A 21,202-nucleotide genomic window follows, 5' to 3' on the forward strand; every position below is an offset into this window, starting at 1 on the left:
CACCCTCACAAGACCACACACTTGAGGCTGTAGTCAGGGAAGGTACCACTAGAACTGACCTCAGCTGTCCTATAAATTTGATGCAGAGGCTTTATCATCCCCAGTGCAGAGGAAGAACCCAAAGGACAAAAGAGAAGTGCTTTGCCAAAGGTCCCCCAGCCTGTAAAGGCAGACACGGCTTCAAAATGAGCAAGGGACAACACACTACAGTCCATCCTCTTCTGGACACTGCCTCCAAGTTAGTTAAAAAGCAAGTCATTAACAGCACTCTGACTCTTGGCCTTTTATGTGGAGCTAAAGCCCGTCAGACCCCACAGCTGTCTTCCACAGGGCCTTACAGGTACAGGCAGCAACATGGGTCCCACATGAACAAGCACTCTGCTGCTCCGGCTAACAGTGCTGGGCCTGGTTTTCACCTGTTCCTTAAACTGTTGTCGCATCCTCCCACACATGTGCTTTGGATGCTGACATTCAAAAGCACCAGCCTCCATCATGGCCAACTCTTGACATTTCTAAGATGCATTCAGAAGTTTCCAGGTGCTCAGAAAAAAGCCGTGAATTGCTGGGCATGTTGCAAGTCTGGTCAGACTTTAAGGTACCAATGCAGTTTAGGTCTGGGGTTCGCCATCAGCCCACGGTGGGCATCCTCCCTGTTCTTGTTCACCCACAGGGCAGGGGACAGCAATCTGGGGAAAGTGCTTTCGAGATGACAACTGAGGAGGGGTCCCCTGTATGAAGAGAGACTGGTCAGGAGGGGACCTGGGAAGAGCACCAGTCAGAACATAAGTGCCTGAACCAGGGGGGAACTAATTTACTGCAGGACTGAGAGGACCAGAAGAGGGCCAGAGACTCCCAGGGAAGCACAGCCAAGTCCTCCAGGGCCTCAGAGGCCATAGTGAGGAATGAAGCTTCACTGCAAGACAGCACAAGGCACTTAAGGGCTTTCACACATGGAGATGCAAGTTTTATGTAAGTACCAAGCGCCAACCAACTGCACCACAGGAACTTCAAGATGCTCCTTCTGGCTCATCAGTGGACAGCGGGTCCTGAGGAATGAAAGGGAGCTCTGGAACAGTCTAGGAGGTGGCAACAGGCTGGGCAGGGAGTGGCTCTGAGGTGATGGAGACGCAACAGATAGGCCTCTGTGATGGAGCCACCAAGGCCAGTGGGAAATGGGGGTCCTAAAGATGAGTCTAAGGCATGGAACTGGGCCACGGGACAGGCAGTAACCCTACTGGAGGACAATGATGGGAAGGGGACATGGGGCAGGCGGGAGCCACTGCTCACACCTGTCCATGCATGAGGATGCCTCCGGGACATCGCTGTGGGAACTCTCGGCAGCACAGAACTGTCTGAAGCAGTCAGGCGCTGGGTCTGGGCTGAAGCTCTCCACCTGGAAACCATCAGCTGTGGGACCTGGTGAGACCACTGTGGCAGGTTAAAGCAGAGAAAGGGGCCCAAGCGTGCCCGCAGCACCCTGACAGCCAACTACCCAGTAAGGAAAGGCCAGTTAGAGACCGGAGGAGAGGCAGAGAAGGAAAAGGAGAATGTGGCACCACGGGCAGCAGGGGGCGCTGCTGAGATGCTGAAGTGAGGACACAGTAGTTCCTACAGGACTCGGCAAAGTAGCGGAGGACGTGTGTGGTGGGGGAGGGCGCTCAGACAGGGAAGAGTGCATGTGGCTGCAGATGGTTACTTGTCCAAGAGGAAGAGTTTGTAACAGAAAACAAGTGAACGCTTGGCCTCCAGCATTGAAAAAGTTCCGCGGTGGCAAAAGCACCAGCCAAACGCGCTCAGGAAACAGGTGCCTCGTGTTCTGGCCCTAGCGCCTTAATATTCTGGCAGCTCGGAAGACATGGTTGGCGTGCCAGCCTCTCCACAGCACAGGACAGACGCTTGGCTCCATGACCCGCTGAAACAGCATGCGCCGCTTAAGAGGTTTTCTGATTTTAAGTAAAGAGAGAAACCAGAAGGCCTTTCAGGGGTCTAGTAAAATGGGAGAAAAGCCCAATGCTAAGGGCAGGAGCACCCGCAGGAGGATGAGCGCTCGAGGTGTGGGATGCGCCTAGGAGAGAGGAAAGACGAAGCGCACAAGCAAGGAAGGGGAAAGTTCACCGGGGTGAGTCAGCAAAAAAAAAAGAAAGAAAGAAAAATAATAACGTAAAAATAAAAATAAAGCAAGGAGCCAGGCTTTTGTCAAATAATGAAATGGGAGAAGGCTGTGGCTTAGTTTGGGAGGTGCAAGGCCACCTGAGTGAGGGGAAGGGCATGCAATGACCATCTTGGAGGAGAAAAGCAGTTAGTGAGCCGCATTTGTCCCGAGGCTGACGCTGTCCACCTCTTTCCCTCCGAGGATGACCTTACCCCATGACTGGGCCAGGCACAGCTGGCTTATGCTAGGACCTCTGAAGACACAGCTTGTCTCAAAAAGAAGCTGGGGCAAAGTGGTCTCTGTATCAGGAGTTTCAGAGCCGGGTGTGGTGGTGCACTCAGTCTGAGGCCAGCATGGGTTACACAGTGAGCTCAAGGCTAGCCTGAAGTATATAGCAAGCCCCTAGGAAGAACAAAACAAAACAAAAAGAGTCGCAGGCACTGAAGCTGGACAAGTGATGCAGACGCAGGCACCAGGGAAGACATTCAGGGCCTGTGCAGAAGACTCCGGGAGAGATGAAAGCACGAGCGTCACTCACCTTTGTGGTCCAATCTCTACCGGGCCCAGCTCCATACACATGACAGGTTTCTGTGTACAACAAACATCTCTTTTTCCCTTGAGGTGGCTGCAGTGAGTCTCAGTACGTGACACTGAACCTGACAAAAAGACTCTGGCTCTACTACAAGCTGCCCAAAGCTCCGACTCTGTCACAAACAAGGGCACAGCAGGGCCAGCAGTCAAGCCGCTGCTGTCTGAAGTCTGAAGAGGCAGCGTCCCCTGTGCACACCCCACGTGGCCTCCCGCCCTCTACACACTTCAGGCCGTTTCACTGCTCACTACCCCGCGCAGACAGAAAATAAAGTGAAGCTCACACAGCTCACTCAGGCTAGTTCCCGGCAAGCAGCCTGGGCAGCTGGAAGCTGAGGCCACCACCTGAGTTCTAACTGTGTAACCTTACAACCATGATCTGTTTACCTCACTGCCTCAGAATCCCTAATCAAGGCAATGGAAACTTCACAGGCGCCTGAGTTCCGCCCAATTCTCATGTCTGTGTCCACCCCACCCCCGAGAGCCCATGGCAACTGGTGAGTACTAGAACATTCCAAGAGGCTGCACGGCTGTGAAGGAAGACTGGGGAGGGCAGAGATGTTGGGGAGACTCACACTGTTCAACACATAAGCTTTTCAGTTTATAATTCTCCTCTGACTAGTCTACAATAGCCATGTATAGTACGGTGTTACACATGCAACTTCTGTATGTACTGTACTTCTTTCCAACCTGAAGACCATGACGTACAGAGTTGGGCCCTACTGGGGAATCAGCCACAAGGAGAGTGAGAGCACAGACTCAAAGCAGACTGGGGGCTCAGCTGGGCCACATTTAGTTTCACAGGCTTGGGCAAGGATCCAATCCTTTGTAACCTGCTTTCCCTCCTCTGTTAAGTGGGAAGAAAACAAAACTACCCTATAGCATTACGGAAAAGTTCAAAACATATCATTTAAACTACCAGTGCCTAGATCTTCAATAAACAGCGCCCAGAAACTCACTATCCAGAGAAAAGTTTGTCCAGTGGGGACAGATGTTGGAGGCCATTAACCGGTATCCATTCTATTCCCCTGCTGAGTTAAGTTTATGGTCCTTCTCACCTTGCCTATTTCCCATAAGTCTCCCGCTATGCCCAGGAGGTGGGACTTCCAGTCATAGCCGGTTGCCTAGTTACTCGCGCCTTCTACCCGCTGACGTCATTTCCCTATGCCTCCACTATATATACCCAGCTCCTCCCCTGAATAAACGGGACTTGATCAGAATCCTGTCTTGTCTCCGTTTCTCGCATCTCCTGTCCTTTGCCCCCTCTTCAATTCCCCGCTCCTCCCCCAGGTGACCTTCGTTGACTGACCCGCTGTTCGGGACAGATACCAAGAATTGTACACACCAGAATACCAGGAATTCTTACTTTCTCTTTCTTTCTCCTCCCTCCCTCCCCTTCCTTCCTTCTCATATTACATGCTCCATGAGTGATGGCATCCCCAGTTTTTCTTTTGCTTCTGTTACTCATTAGCTGTTTGGCAGATTTGCTCAAAGATTTGCTAGGAGAAGGCTGGGTCCAGCTACTGAAGACAGGCTTCACATTCAAGATGTGATTACACCCCAGGTCTGATGCTAGTGAGCCTTTGAAATGCAGTTGTGACCAAAGTGAGCTGTACTGTTGTACAAAATACACACCAACAGGCTGTCCCTGGAGCGCTGGGCCAGCCCCACCCCCAGGGTATGCAGAGATGGTGACTGAGACTGGGCGTGGTGGCACGTCTCTGTAATCCCAGCACTTGGGAGGCTGAAAATGGGAGGATTATTCCAAGTACGATCTGTGTAGTGAGACCCTGTAGGCCCTGTGCTAAATACATGAACAAAAACAAACAACAAAAAAAAAAAAGACTTCAAAGGTTTAGTACCAAAAAGGGATGTAAAATATAGTTTTTATATTGATTACATATTTAAATGATAAAATTCTCTCTATATAGGATTAGATGAAATAGGTATGTCAAAATTAATTAACTTCACCATTTTATTATTTTAATTTAGCCACCAGAAAGATGCTAAGAGCGCCACACCTCACTCTCTTCCTGACAGCGCTGCACGTGCCCCACCCAGGACAAGCGCGCACTCTGCCCTCCTGAAGTGTCTGGATCACACGCTCAGCTCACACGTTGAGGACTCCAAGCCCTCACAGCCCAGGCTCACTGGCTCCTTCCAGTCTCATTACCCCACGTTACCCACTGCTGCCGAAACACCTGTGCTCCCTGCGCTCAGCACCTGGGCCTGTTCAACACCTGGGCCTCCGCTGACGCAGTGCCTCTGCTGGACACCCCTCTGCATGGCGTCATCCAGTTCTCATCTCTGGCCAACCTTACCACACAGCTTCCACAAGCCTCTCAGGCAGAAGCAGTGGCTCCCTCCTGCATGCTTTCTCAGGACTCAGCCTATGCCCGTTCTACAGCCACTGCCTAACTAGGCAGGCCTCAGACCCCCCCCAGGCACTCTTCTCAGGGACTACAAATGTCCTGCTGATATCAATACTCTCCTGGGATTGGCAAGTTGCTTTCCACATGATGGATGTACAACACACACCTGCTGGATCGAGTATGAAAATTGGACTAATTTAAGATAAGCATTTTCTCTCAAGCAACTAACTAGAATTAGAATAGGAAATCCCATAACAATAACCTAGGTACCACTTATTTCATTCTCATCAGCCATACAAGATTGGTACTTTATTTTTATATGAAGAAACAGATTCATAAAAGTATACTGATTTGCCCCAAATCAAAGACTATTAGGAAACCAGTAAAATCCCAACTCTAGTAAAATCCCAAACCACACATTACTTATTGAATGAGCAAGTGAACTTAGACCTGATTCCAAACTGCCCACCTTGTTATTACTTTATGGTGCTTCTTACCTACCATGGTAGCAGGTACTGCTTTCTTTTTTCATTTGTTTTTTTTTGTGTGTGTGTGTTTTTTAATTATTTGGTTGTTACAGGGTTTCACCACATAGCTCGGACTCGTGGTGATCCTCCTGCTTTCAGCCCCCTACGTGCTGTGATTACAGGTGTGCACCACCACACCCAACTCTGGCCAGCCCAGCCCACCCGGGGGGCAGGGCTAGCATGACATGTGGTGCCGGGGATCAAACTGCAGTCCAGCACTTTGCCTAAGCTTGCCTAAGCAGGTGCTTTAGTCCACTAAGCTACCTCACCAGCCCGAGGTACTGCTTTCTAAATCGCACTACCTATCAGGATTCCAACTAAACTGGCTCAGAGGCCATACTCATCTTATTCCACACCACCGCTTCCCAGTGGCCAGGAATATTCCCTAAAAAGCCTTTGGATCAGGGGTACTGCTAACACATCCATGGCATTCTTACCCATGAGCTCCAGAGGCATAAGAGACCACAAACCTGCCTCCCCCGGCAGCAGATAAAGCCTGTTCCTCAATGTCAGGCAGACTCGCGTGGATCCTGGCAGGAACTGCCGCATGCACACCCTGGGCTGGGCAGTCACCTCAGCTTACAGTGTATGCTGCGTCCTGCTTGAATTCTCAGCGCAGGCCGAGCTGCTCCAAAGCTCCCCAGGAGAAATGCACCTCTCTCGGCCATCACTACTGCCAAGGCCAACGGCAGTGAGGGACCCAGGGCGGCCTGAGCTGCTGGAGGTATGCCTGCCAAGAACAGCTTCACCTGGAGCCTATGTTAAGTCACTGCAGGTTGTGTCAATTACATCCCACAGCACAGTCAATTCGACTACAGTAACCAGGCCCAGGGGGCAGAGTGCTGGCCTATTCGCAACAGTGTTTTCCTTTCTAAAGTGCCAAGGCTCTCTATTCTTCAGAAAAGATCTTTGAAGGTGTCTAAGAAAATGGTGTGCTTTCTCCCACCTCAAAATCAAGAATATAAGTGAGAAGGGTCTGTATGGGGAGATCTCCACCGACTCTTCTTGTAGCTGCGTCACCACCACACCACAAAACATTAGTGGGCCAAACCGCGCCATGCTTCACGCCATGAACCCAGGGAAGCTGCCCATAAATTCACTCTTGAGAACAGCGGCCCGGTGTCTCATCAAGTGTGCTTGCTTCATTTTATGTCCCTGGTATTTAGCCATTATGGGCCAGCAACCACTTCCCTGCAGTCTGCTGCAGAGAGTGGGGGCAGGGGACAGGCAGGCTGCCAGAGAACTGTGCAAGATGGGACTCCTGACACCAGCCAAGTGCCTGCTGATAACATAAGTACCTTCCCCAGGAACTTGCACAGGAAGCAACAGCGATGGCAGCACAGGGCTAGCTCCACTGCCCCCTGCTGCTGGCAGGCCAGAGGTGTGGGAAGCTCAACTAGACCTGCTGGCCGGAGGCTCCAGACAGACACAGACAGACAGACACACACACACACACACACGCACACGCACACACATCCCTCCCTTATACCAAGGGCAGAAAGGAAAGGAAAATATGTAAGCTGATAGTGGTAATATCTGCTATCCCTAAATAAAAATCCAAGCCCAAAGAACCTTTGGGTAACATGATAAGCTCTAGGGCTCTCAATAAATTCGGTAGGTAGCCGTGCTTTGGCAGACGGGGCTTTGCAAAGGGCTTCCCGGGCATTACTCATTTCCTCCTCAAAGCAGCTCTGTGTGTTACCCAGCAGCCTCCTTCACAGGAAAGGCAGCACATGGAGCTGTACATGCAGACCTGTAAGGCTGCCAGTCCCATCCAGGCAGTTCTGGACTCGGGAACCCTGGCCTCAACCTCTTAGACCTTCAATTCCTGGTACCAAAAAACAAGCAACACGGACCACGTGTGGGACGACACCATGAGGCATGGCGGTCACGTTGCATTTGGGGAGCTAAGAGGCACCAGAAAGAGACCGGAAAGGAGTGTCAGCAGAAAGGAAGGCAGGCTGCGGGGTCTGTGACACCAAGTGAAGGTGACCTGAGGGAAGAAAGGACAGACCCGCCGACTTGGCACCAGCAGGTCACAGCCCTGTGCGAGCAGCTGTGGCACAAGAGGCGGGAGGGACGCAGGCCAAGGCAGGGAGTGCGCACCCCTCCTCGGGACTGTGCAGGCCCGAGTTCCCCTCCTGTGACTACAGGCCGTTCCCTTACTCTGATGCCTTAGATTTCTTACCTAAAAAGAACAGAGTATTATGTACAATATTAACTATTAGCTCTCAGTACAGTCATTATCATAGAGTGATGACAAAATACGTGTGAAAAGAATTACTATGTGGAGATCAGCTTAAGGGGGGGGGGGAGGAGACCGGAAATCTAAGAGAGAGACGTCATGAAACTGCTGCCCAGGTGGGGCAGGAAGGCACCACGGGCTGCAGTGCCAGGCCCACGGCACAGGGTCCACCTTGAGTAGGAGATGTGCGTCTTCTACCCAGCAAGGCTGGTCGAGCTGGCATCCATGGCACAGGCTGGGTGGGGTAAACTTGCCTAGGGCTGGGTTTCGTGGGGCTCTAAAGCCAAAGCCAGAGGAAGATCAAGGCAGAGGTCCTGGCACTTGTCACACTGCTGATGGCCAAAAACTCCAGTGGCCAGTCCCAGGAATTCTCCTCACCTACACTCTCTGTCCCCGTCCCCAACACATAGTGGAGAGAATCAGAAAGCACTGCTAGATTCTCAGGGGTTTTTTTTGTTTGTTTGGTTTTTTTGGCAGAACTGGGGATTGAACTCAGGCCCTTGTCAAGCTTGCCAGGCAAGCACTTATTGCACTGAGCCATCTCCCTGGCCCCTTTTGATTCTCAATTCTACTTTTTTTTAAAGATTTTATTTATTTATTAGTTATAGGGTTTCGCTACGCAGTATGGACTCAGTGATTCTCCTGTCTCAACATCCCTGGTGGTGCTGGGATTACAGGCATGCACCACCACACCTGGCTTAAGTGGCTGACCTGGTGCAGGGCTGGCACAGCCTGTGGTACCAGTGATCAAACCTGGCTCCTTGCGCTTGCCAGGCAGGCACTTAGACCGCTGAAAATCACTGAGCCCCAGTCCCTCCTTTTCAGTTCAGTTACTGTCCTGTATCTCAGGCCAACTTATGATCAGATGCCTTCCCTGCCTTTGAGAATATGTCTAGGGTCAGCACTTTCTGCAGACTGAAGCCCCTGTGAACGCAGGCTGGACCTGTACACTCTTTCCAGAAACAACGCCAAGGATACTCTTCCAGCCTGCCTTCCCAGGACGGGCTGAGAGTGCAGGAAGCTCCCCGGGGGAAGCTCGGCTTTGAGTGGACCTTGCTCCCAATGGTCCTGTAAGGAAGGCAGGGCCCTTCCGTACAGTGCAGTGAGACCTCATAACACTGGGCGACCTCAAGCGCAGCAGCTCTGTCTTTACCTGAGCTGCAGCAATTCAGCCGCAGAAAGCACAGAGATGACTGAAGGAAGAAAAGGAAGTAACTTTTGATTCAACTAACCTGAAGTGTCTATAAAAGGATCCAAGATGGTGGTTTTCCTTTTCCATTCCCCTGGGCTGGGGATGAACCTTGCACATGCTAATAAGCTAGTGCTCCTTCACCCTTGCCCAACAATGGCTTTTGAAAGTTACATTATAGAGGAAAAAAATGTAATTACTAATAGCATACACAGTAAACTAAAATCAAAGATTTATAAAAATTATTCTCTTATGTACTCTGTTTTGTGGCATTATGTTTTTCTTAAAAACACTACTTTAAAACACTAAAGAATAATTAGCAGCAATCAGTCAATAAGTTGAGACCACCACTTTAGGATTTTTTTGGGGTGTGTGTGTGTGTGTGTGTGTGTGTGTGTGTGTAGGGTCTCATGAGGCAGCTCGGACTCACACTGATAATCCTGTTTTCAGCCTCCCCAGCGCTGGGATTACAGGAGCGTGCCACCACACCTGGATTCAGTCACCAGCTCAGCGTGCCCAGGGGTGGGGCTGGCACAGCACGTAGTGCCAGGAATCAAACCCTGACCCCTGTGCTTGCCTAAACAGGAGCTTAGTCCACTGAGCTATGAGACCACCACTTCAAAACTACTGGGCTCAAAGGCCTGCTACCAGTAGGGGCTATATTTCACGGCTGCGATACATTTAATGGTTAAATCATATGCACAGGCAGGCTGTGGAAACATCAGGTCCAGAAGTCTGTGTACACCCTCATCCAGAAGGGTATGAGCTGCATGTTGGAGAAGCGCTGGATCTAGCTGTGGCTCTCGAAGACACACCGTGAGACACACTGTGAACCAGCGGGCAGCAGTTACAAGCAAACAGTCTGCACCGACTGCCTTTATGACCAGGTGCTCTTGACTTCCGTAGAGACAAAGCAAAGCCTGGAACACAAGCAGCCTGCAGCAGAGGAAATGCACCAGTGCAGCGAAGACACGGACCCTAGCGACGCTGAGGTCTCTCCACTTGACGGTCTCCTCTACCTTGATGAATAGACTGTTATAAGAATAAAACGGAAGTACCACACGTGAAAGTGCTCAGGAAAGTCAAAAGCTCTTCCAAGCACTGTCACTCCTTACATGGTAACTCTTTAACCAAGCCTCAAGGCGCCCTCAACTTCATCTGCTTTGCACTTAGGTACTGTAAGGCAACAGGCACCCAAGTAAGCACCACTAATTTACTCATCTTTTAATGACAGTTCAACTCTATGACAGCTCAAGGCTCAGGCAGGTGGAAGACGAACTCATACAAGCATGCACGCCAACTGGACGCATCACTGTGTTTGAGACAAGTGTACCTTCTCGAACTTTTCCGTCTAACATACGCAGAGGTGAATGGCTACCCATCTCCAGAGGCCGAGTCTGGAGACAGCCAGCGTAAAAATAAACTTTCAATGTCTCCTCTGTTATCTGAAAATGCCAAGCAATCACAGAAGACACTAGCCTTGTTTATCCATGAAGTACACACATTGCAGAAGCCTCCCGGGCTGTCACTGACCCCTGACCACATCCTCATGCTGCTGGCTCCACTGCCTCAGCCGGTGAAAGCCAGGCTGGAGGCTACGTGACTGTGACCACACAAGCGCAGGTGGCAGGGCAAAGTCAAATGCACACAGTCTGGCTCCAAAGCCTGCCCTTAACTACTAAGCTATACTGAATTCTCCAACAAATATCCGTATTTTCATATTTCTCCAATGTCTTCCCCCCCCAATCTTTGGATACAATGTGACCCTCGAGGAAGGTCACTGCACTCACCCAGTGGCTCTGTCCCCACACTGGCACAGGCTACAGTACACCCCAGAAACAGGGAGACTCAACAGCACGAGAACCTGTCGGCCTGTGCCCCACTCCTGTGGCTGTGTGGAAAAGCAGCACCCAGTCCCAACATCGACACAGACCTCGCCTCTCTTTAGGCACAAACTTCATCAAAGCCAAGACATCAGAAGTACTAGCTGTTTACAGCCTCTTTAGAATGAGAATTCATCTCAAAGCTAAATTATAGTAGGTTAATTACAGAGCCTGGCAGATGGCAGACATACTAAGGAAAAGGAAGAGCAATCCTATGTACCAAAACTGTACATCTAGGCCTTCCTCCAATAAACAAACTGGGGTCCTAGAGAAAGGCGGGGAAGCATGCTCACTCATTCACTCACTCAACAAATGCCTGCTGAGCACCGAAGCACTAGGGACTAATCACACACAGACTCACTCACTAATTCACACATTCAGACACTTCCTGAGCACCGACCACAGGCCACACTGATGAACTGTTGCGATACACAGACAGATTGATTAATTGACTGGTCCAGCAGATCATTCACTATTCACCAAACACAAGGCACACGTGATATGCTAGGTACTCCATCCTGGCAGTGGGGGCAGGACAAGAAGCAGGCAAAGTTCCCAATCTTATGGAGTGCATAGTCAGTCCACTGAGGGAGACAGACGAGGAGTAATGTAAGACGTTAGGATGTGAAGCACTGGGAAGGCAAAGCAGTGCACAGCAAGAGGAGGGGACGAGAGGGCACCGCCAGGACTGCCTGCCTGCCTGCCTGGACAGCAGATGCCTGCCAGGAAGATGCAGGCAAACAGGGAGGACACGGAGGGAAGGGTGGGGCCGGGAAGGACATGGGGAAAACAAGGCCACCAGGCAGGAACAGCCTGAAGTTTCAAGGACAGCGAGGTGGCCATGGCAGGCAGGCAGGCAGAGGGAGCTGGGATCCAGAACTCACTGCAGTGTCTCCAAGCCTATCATTTGCACTTCACTGCAGGCTTCTGATTGCTGGCAAAATCCAAATATTCTGCAAAAAGTAGGGGAGTAAGCTAAGCTGCTATCAAATATTTACATAATAGTGAGCCAGTGGTCTCCGGAGTTGCCTAAGGTGAGTTCTGGGGTAAGGGGAAGAGAATGAGTTTATTAATTAACAATGAACTTGAGTGTTGGAGTTGGCTTGTTAGTAACAAAGCAATAAATATTTGTTCTTTAATTTAAACACTTTCGTTTTTGTTGAACTTTCAATTTATTCACCAAACTGAACAGTCAATGAGGATAATTTGGGCAAAAAGCACAGAACAAGAGGCTTCCGTACACTGAAGATAATGTTTATCGATCCTGCCCTACGCTCACCGGCAGGTTCATTTTCCGGGTTGTCATGGCCTTGATCTACTCAGATCGGTGGGGGGCCACTGCTGGCTAAGCAACCCAGTCACCCAGAAAAGGGAGGGCCTTCCCCGCTGGCCTCAACTCTCTCCCCCACTGCAGCCCACCCACACATGCTTGACAGTTCACTGAGGGCTGAGCACTCTGCTTCTCTGATGACTCCAGAACCTGTACTACACGCACCAGGTACCTGTAATTCACGCTGCTGCTGCTGCTGCTGCTGCTGCTGCTGCTGCAACCCTGTGGACTGTCACTCAAGGGATCCCTCAATCTCCAGTCTGAAGGATTTCACTAACCAAAGGCTGATGTCAGTGTTCTAACTCAAAAGCCCCCATGGCTTCCCACTCCAACGTGAGGTGGTGCTGACGTGGCCTGGCTTCAGGGCTGTGTGTGTGTGTGTGTGCTAAGCTCACCCAGCCCCTGACCATGCTTCTGTCCACAAACAGTGGGAGAACAAACTGCACAAGTGCTGTCTTCCCAGTGTGCTCACCTTTCTGCACTCTGCTCGCTGACTGCCACTGTCCCACTCCTCTCAGTTCTGTGGCCCAAGCCAGAAGTCTGGGTTCCCTGACCCTCCCCGTCTCAGTCACCCAACATCAGGTAGCTCTCCACTCCCCAGCCTGTGGTACATTCCTCTGTACCACAAGGTTATCAATCAACCAAGTGTAAATAAACTAATAAAGAAAACTAAGCTAACAGCAATTGATTTTTTTTTTTTTTTAAAGCGGAACTGGGGATTGAATTCAGGCCCGTGCGCTTGTCAGGGAAGCGCTTATTCCACTGAGCCATCTCCCCAGCCCCACTAACAGCAACTGATAGCAAAACGTCCAGCTTTGTACCAGTTAGGAACTGCCACAAATTCAAGCTTCAGCTGACACTGTACTAAAGTGCTGCTCCCAAGATTTGCGAGAACTCCAAGCCAGAGCGTTCGGGCTCCGAGGGACCAGGAAAGGACAAGTAATTTACAGGGCACAGAGCGCCCAGCCTTCCAGCAGGACAGTGGCTATTAGAAGTAACCGAGTCCCCAGGTTCTAGGACGAGGAGGAGGGACTGCAGAGCAGGAGGTAAACTTTGATACATTAAGCCTGAAGTGCTCAGGTGATTCTCCAGTTTGCTAACTGCTACAGGGAAGAAATATAAAAAGCAGCCAGGCATAGAGGTTTATGACTGAATCCTAGCACTCTGCGAGGCTGTAGCAGGATGACCACAAGTTTAGGGCCAGCCTGGGAAATTCAGTGGCTTAGAAAGACCATGTCTCAAAATAAAAAAGTAACAACAGGGCTGGGGATGTGTGGAAAAGGTATAAAGTATGCAGACGGTGGAAGATGGACTGGGGGCAGCCTGCACGCTTATGCCACTCCAGAAGATTCATTTAAGGCAACAGGTAAGCAGCTCTGTGAGGACATCGGGGTACACAGGCACTCGCAGGGCTGAGAGAGCTGGCAGCCAGGTGAAACCCTGGAATACTGGAGGAGGAGGAGGAGAAGTAAGCTAACTGGAGCAGCACTCTAGAGCTGCTGAGTAGCGCAAGGGAAGGGAGGACCTTCCTTCCCAAGCAGCCGCACAGGCAGCAGCGTTCTCTTGTGAGCACCAGCTCTGAGCAGGACAGAGACAGTCTGAGCGCTTGGGCTGGCTCCCTCCAGCCAGAGAAGCAGAGGCTGGGGTGATGCCTCCCAGCTCTTCTCTCCAGATTTAGACGCTCCCCACCTCTTGCCTCAACACAGCATGCAGAAAAGGTGCTCAGACAGAACCCCCTTGTTTTCTTTAATTACAAGATACAACTGCCAGGACTCTACCAGGAGCAAGTGCTACCCTCCCCCGCGACAATGGGAGAGGACCCAGGAGAAAGGTAAATGTGGAACGACGGGGCTGGGAGCTGGCCTCAATGCCAGTCATGCCCCTCATCCCCTTGTGGTGCCAGCTCAAGGAGGGTGTGACCGCCAGAGGAGCTCCCGGGGCCAAGCTCAGCTAGGATCTAAGCAGCCTGCTTCTCTTATGATCCACAGTAACACAGACACCAGTTCTGTGATTAAAACAATAACCTTAATAATAAAATACTATGTGCATCAAGCCACAGCTGGCAGCCTGAAGCCTGACAGTATCTTCAAATTATAGCATAATAGAATGAATTCGATTTTCTTTTATATATTGGTGTTTCAAGGGTCCCCAACATAGCGTGTGTGGTCTTAAGCCCTGCCACACCCTGGGAAACCATTCTATTTGAGGGACTCCAGGTCAGAGTCTCCCATAAATGTTGATTCAAGATCAGATACAAAAAAGTTCTCCCAGGCCGGGGAGATGGCTCAGTAGGATAAGCACTTGACTGGCAAATGCAAGGATCTGAGTTCAATCCCCGGTTCCAAAAAAAAAAAAAAAAAATCCCCGGTTCCAAAAAAAAAAAAAAAAAAAAAAATTCTCCCAACACAAGAGTCCAGAAAGGACAACCTCCTCCAGGAAACAATGGTTCACTGAAAGCTCTGCTCTTAACTTAATAAGCCTCCTTCTGGATTAGAATCCAGTTTCTGATAATGGCTCTATTTTCCAATTCCATCCTCAAAGGGCAAATCAAAATGTCAGTTGACAATCTGCTTTCTAATTTAAAGTTGAGCCATTTTAAAAAAAAAATAACATTTAACTAAACAATTCCACATGGCAATTCTAATGTGCTCTGCCACCTTGACTGATAGAATCATTTGCAATTATTTAAAGGGGGAAGGGGGGAGAAGCACCACCAGCTACAGCTACATTAAGATGATCAAATTCCTGTTTAGTGTCTTCCAGTGTACTCACATAGTAAGACAATTCAGCACTGAGTAAAGCAATTAAATCTCCTATATTTAAGTGAGCCCTAAGGGAGAAGGACTGTCTCAAAACTGGCTGGCAGGTCTCAGGAAGGAGACATCTGCTTATACAAGAAAGCTTCCTGAGAGGGTAAGACTGCATGTCTCAAAAGCAAGAGGGTAAGACTGCATGTCTCAAAAGAAGGTTAAGACCCTCCCCCCTAAAAAGAACAAGGGGACCAGTAAGGGACAGTGCATCCAGGTTTGCGGCCCAGAAACTTGTCACAGATTCCAAAGAGAAGGACCAAGCTGGTAAAGGGAAGGGGGAAAAAACACATTCAATTCACACTGCAGGGGCCGCAAGCAAAACTTTCAGCATCTGAGCTTGTTTCTGAAAATGGGAAGTGATCGCTCAGGCCAGCCCTGCTTCCCAGGACTGGAGAGAAAAGGAAATCTGGCAACGTGCACATTAGTACCCTGCAAAGAAAAAGCCCACTACACACGTAACAGACAGCTGGGTCACTGTTGGGTGGGAAGGCTGGACAACGCTTCCAAGAGGGTGGTGACCAAGAAAACCGAAGGACGAGTGAGGCACTTCTAGGGGACCTACGGAGCACACAGACACGGAGAACAGTGACCTTCGGACTAGTGCATTTATAGCAAAGGGCTGGTGGCAGGGAGCTGTGTAAAGATGCATGTCTTCACTCTTGAAGCAGCCTGAATGCCCACCTGGAAGGAGGAGGGGTCCTGGAGAGGCCACAATCACAGAGACCCAAGTGCTACCTGCCATGCCCTCTTTGTCAAACCCCATTCAACATCAGCCACAGCTGGAGACACGGGTGACTGGGGCAGGCATCTGACAACGAGTTCGGGGAATTAACTGGAAAACTTGGCCACCAGGTAGAGGCTAAAATATTAGCTATGCGCCTGGGCATGACTGCAGAATTTTAGGAACAGTGATCCCTCCCCGGAGAAGAGCTTCCCTTATTAGAGGATTTTTACCTTTTTCTTCAAATTCAAGAAACGCTGTTTCAATAATTTCAGCAAATTTATTTCCAATAAAGGTGACTTGAGTTATTCCTGTTGAGAAATTAGAAGAAGAGGTATAACAGAGACCTGCGGAAGGGCGCTGGCCCTCCACTGACCCCTTCGGAGACCCCTGCCTGCCCCTGCTGAGAGGACAGCCATGCGGCTCCCTTCCCCAACTGCCTGGTGGGGGAAGGAGACCAGTCACCATGCTCAGCACCCAGCCCAACACAGCCCTGCGGCAGGCAGCTGGCAACCAGCCTTCCCGCTCCAGCTCCCAGCAGGCTGCGCAAGCGCTGCTCCCTGTACTCCTAGGGCTTTAACCTGACACGACAGCATTCCAGTTTTCTATAAGCAATGATCATGGATTTAAAAGTGACAGATCAAGGGGTGGGTCTAGTAAAAGAAACTGAAGTAGAGAGTGAAGGAATGGAGATTAGAAAGCCTTGGGCAAACTAAAACACGAGAGAAAGTCCTGTGGGCTCCTGACTCACTGTCCCAGGACACTGGAGAAAAAAGGAGAGTTGTGTGAGAACCAGAATGAAGAACCAACAAACAAACTCATAAAATCCTAGTGGCATTAAATATTAAGATATATACTCAGACCCCAGAGTGGGGAGAAGGCTCACAATGCAAAGATAATATGTAACACAACAAACTAAGAATTTCATTGAAAATACCAAGACAGGAGAATCTGAAGTCTACTGCAAGCAAGGAACAACTGAGTAACAGTATAAACCTATCATAACAGCACAAAGGTAAGTCTTGGCTTACTGTGCTGGTTTTTCTTTCTTCTTTGTTTACTGTGTTAAAGAATAAACATTTCATTTACCCCCGCTCTGGTAGGCAGTTGGTGCTACCTAGGTCGGCACTTTTTCTTCTGTTCTTGCTGGGTTTGTTTATGTGGCTACAGACACCTGGTGGCTCACCTGGGCTGGAAGACTTGGCCACACACTGGCACCTGCTACCAGCCGCTATGTTGCTTTTATGTTCTATGTTAGTAAAGATAAACACTTCTCCACATGGAGAGCTTCAAGCCATATGGCCAGCCTCTATCCCATTAGCTCTTGGGCCGGTCAATCATGAACTCACTTGCTGTAGGTCTTCAAAATCTAACCTCCAGCCCCTCTGGCTAGAAAGCAGTGGTTCTGGTACAGCTCAGAGATAAAGCAAGTGAAAGAGAGTGCCAGGAAAAAAGTCAGTTCTTCGAATCCAGGAATTCCAAGCTGAGGAGCTCAGATACTACTGAGCACTGTTTGAGCCACGATGACTACAGGTCGTCAAGTCTTATGTCCTAGGAGATAATTAATTACTATGCAGAAAACATAGCTAAAATTGGTCTCCAGAGAGATCTGACTCAAACCACAAAGACTGCAGTGGTGGGATGGAAGTTGAGTCCACAGCTAGATGCCAGGGTGTCCACCCTTGGCCAGGGCCTCTGGCTGCTGTGTAGTTCGCCAGCTGTAGGAAGGTTTCTGGGCATGCTGAGCAGTTTGATGCTCCCAGGGCTTGCGGAGCTTCAGCTTTCACTTAGTGGAGCAGAGAACAGGGACAGGGACACCAGCTGGCCTGTGGAACAAGCCCAACAGCAGCTCAGCTGTCTGCTCACTCCAGACCCAGCTCTGTCTCAGTAGCAGATGCGCCTGCTACGCTGATCCCAGCATACTATTGCCTTTCTCTGGGCCTCAGTTTCCTCAGCCATAAAATAAGGAAGAGAGACTAACCCAGTAGAATCAAACAGTACTGTCAAATCAGTTGTCGTAGTTTGGGGGTTTTGCACAGGCATCAATATAATACAGGACACATTATTGAAGATTATTTTATAATAAATCATCCAAAGAATCATATACAAAGAGTGCAGGAAATCTGTCCACACATTAAAGACCAAAGACTCCAGCTGAAGGCTTGGATCCCACAGTAATGTCCTGCATGAGTCCGGCTGAAGACCTAGAGCCCATAACAGTGCCTCCCACAAATCCAACTGGAGGCCTGGAACAGTGTCTCATGCAGGCCCGCTTCACAGATCTGTGCTGGAAAGGTCCAGAGGTCAGTGGTAGAAGCCAGAAAGTCCACGCCAGCGGGGTGCAGGATCTGGGCCAGCAGGCGGAGGGAACTGAACTGCAGCCAGAAAGCAATGCTCAAGGCAGGAACCAGAGCTCTCCTGAAAAGTACCTTCGCCATCCTCAGCAACAGCGAGGTCCCAAGCTCCTTCAAAGATAAGAAGCTTTTATAGCGATACGACGGACTACCCAGCTAAGTTAGTGTGCTTGACATGGCGAGACAGTCTTGATCATCTTGGTGGGACTACCCACACAAGAAAGCAATGCGAACACAGAGAACGGAATGGTGGTGCTCAGGCCTTGGGATGCCAACAGCAATCATACTCCGGGAAAGCGTGCCACACACACTCTCCTGGAGCCTCTACTAGGCAAGCACAGTCAGGCCTGCACCTTGATTTTAGACTGCTGGCCTCTGTACTTGTGATGGAGTAAGTTGCTGTTGCTTTAAGTGCTTCACAGTTACCTGGGCGACTACTCGAACGTCACTGGCACAGCACGTTCTTAGGTACTCACTATCCCTGCTTCACTCAGGCAGGTGTCCTGTCAAGCAGTCAATTCTTATATTCAATAATTTGATGCAATTATTGCTTATGTATTCCCTGTTATATTATCTTACAAAAATTAATGAAAAAATATGCTATTTTTGGTCATCCTGTATGTACATAATTGGACTGGTAAGCGGTTACACTTAGCTAATAGAAATTTGTCACAGCAGCTACAGGAAACTCATTCACGCCCTGTACTGTGCTGCTTTCAATTCAGGAGAAAGTATTCATAAGTTAAATGAAAAAAGTAGAGTCAAAATTTATACACAATCACTTAATTATGTATAAAATACATGCAAATAGAACAAAATGTTTGCAGTGATTATTTCTGAGTAGCAGAATTATGGGTAATTTTCAGCATTATGCCTTTTGATATTTTTCCAAATTTCTATAATTAGTGTGAATTATTTTTACAAAGAAAAGAAAGTTTAAATATTAGCAATTCATGATTTGCTGCAACTCTAACTGCATCACAAAGATGAAATCAAGAGATCCAAAACTCCCTGATAATTGTCTTAATTCAGTCTCAGAACAACACCTGGGAAAACTCAGCAACCCAGATGCATGCTGTTCTCTAAGCGACTCTGGCTCAAGCCTGGGTGTCTCGAAAGCCTCTTAGTTTTCAGACCCGTAACTGGAGCTTGAGGTGGCTGGAGAAGCCTACAGCCCCAGCCAGAAGATAACCTGAAATGCTAAATGCTTCCTGTGTATCTATCCACAGAGAGACAAGGGGAATGGAGAATTTATGCTTCCCGGAGTTCATCCAGCCCGAAGGCTGCGGCCACACATCAAAAAGCAAAAGCACAGGTTAACAGACACATAAGAAGGGACTGTAGGTGACTGCACAGAATGAAATTTCAAACTAAATACTAGCCTAATCTTCTCACAAAAGTCCTCGCTCGAAAGCTATTCTGTTCCAAAACTATGATCATCTATCTAGGCAGTCACAGGTCACAAGAAGATCAATTTCATTGTATTGGGCCAGCCAGATAGCTCAGCGGATTAAAGCACCTGCTTAGGCTGACTCAGTGACAGGGTTCAATCCCCTGCATGCTGTGCTGAGACAACCATTGAGACCAGGCGTGGTGGAACTTGCCTATAATCTCAGTGCTTGGGAGGCTGAAAACAGGAGGATCAATCACTACAGTGAGACCCCGCAGACTCTACTAAATACATTAAAAAAAAAATTGTATCAACAGCACATCCTTTGATTAAACATATTCATATAAATAGTGTGATGTGTTAAGATTCTCCCCCATGTGTGGGCAATGCTACAGGATACATTTTTCCATTTTGTATTTTGCTTTGCCTACAGGGAAAGAAAGAAAGGGCCAATGATTCCCTCCAACATGGGGATACGTCAGAGCAGACGAACACAAAACACAAGTCACAAGGCTTGAGCCCTCCCACAACAGCACAGGGAGTCAGGGTGCTGGGAGATAAGACCACAGTAGTACTGGGCATATCCTTCGGCCCCTGATCTTTCTAAGCACATTCATATACTCTTTATTTGGCCCATCAAGAGATACAGCACCTACTATGTGCTACATGCTAAGTGGAGGCTATTCATGTTTTAAAAGCTATCTTCGATACGGTACACTCTAGGATGATAAAGGTTGGCAAATGGCTGACAATCTTCAGCTCCAGCCATCTGCAGTACAGGAATGCAAGCAGCAGTACTGAAAGGAAGACATAAATGGGCCAGGCAGAGCTTTCAAAATGGGCCAACCAAAACATAAGTGATTTAGCACTCTTTTACCTTCCTACGAACCACTCTTTCAACTTCTTTTGCTTTCTTTTTTAAATGTATTTGGTTGTTACAGGGTTTCACTACGCAGCTCAGACTCATGGTGAATCTCCTGTTTTCAGCCTCCCCAGGGTTGGGATTACAAGCATGTGCCACTATACCCAGACTCCGTGGCTGGCTCAGCCCTCCCTGGGGGCAGGACTGGCGTGGCACGTGGTGCCCAGATGGAACCACAGTCCCTGTGCTTGCCTAAGCTTGCCTAAGCAGGTGCTTTAGTCCACTGAGCTATCTCGCCAGCCCCATTCTCACAACTTCTAATTCCAGTGATTAGCTGATGAGTGCTGGTATTGTATCTCCCACTCTACCTAGGAAGAGAATATTAACAACTTCCAAGTCTGTTTCTTTCCACTTGTCACTTTATTCCTACATGTAGCAAGCAGTGTCTAACCACAGGAGGTATTCATCAAGTATTGGAGGTATAAATTTGTAGAAGAACAATAGGCAAGTTTCCTCACTGTTAAAATGGAAAAGCCAAATAGAGACAGAATTATTTCCTAAAGAAAATTCTGAGCACCCTAACTGTGTGAGTTATACCATTAAAAGTACAGAAGGAAGGCTAAGAAATGCTACATTCTGTGGCCTCCTACATTACACAGTAGAGAATCTAGAGCAGGACGTGGTGTGCACACCTGCGAGCCCAGCACTCTGGGAGGCTGAGGCAGGAGGATCATTTGTTCAGGCCCAGCCTGGATATATCAGCAACACTCTGTCTCAAA

General features: G+C 49.1%; 1 long non-coding RNA gene across 3 annotated transcripts in view; it reads right to left on the reverse strand.

Annotated features, from left to right (window-relative positions):
- LOC111813650 overlaps positions 1–21,202 on the reverse strand; it is a 60,810-nt gene that overhangs the window by 3,392 nt on the left and 36,216 nt on the right. For 2 of the 3 annotated variants that reach the window (XR_002818844.1, XR_002818843.1), the window contains exon 2: positions 16,051–16,128. This is a non-coding gene — a long non-coding RNA (uncharacterized LOC111813650). Of the gene's footprint in view, positions 1–16,050; positions 16,129–17,798; positions 17,908–21,202 lie in introns of those variants that run through there. The other variant, XR_002818842.1, reaches the window with a different exon arrangement.

Source organism: Octodon degus, unplaced genomic scaffold (genome assembly GCF_000260255.1).
Source record: "Octodon degus isolate 3935 unplaced genomic scaffold, OctDeg1.0 scaffold00209, whole genome shotgun sequence".
NCBI lineage: Eukaryota > Metazoa > Chordata > Mammalia > Rodentia > Octodontidae > Octodon > Octodon degus.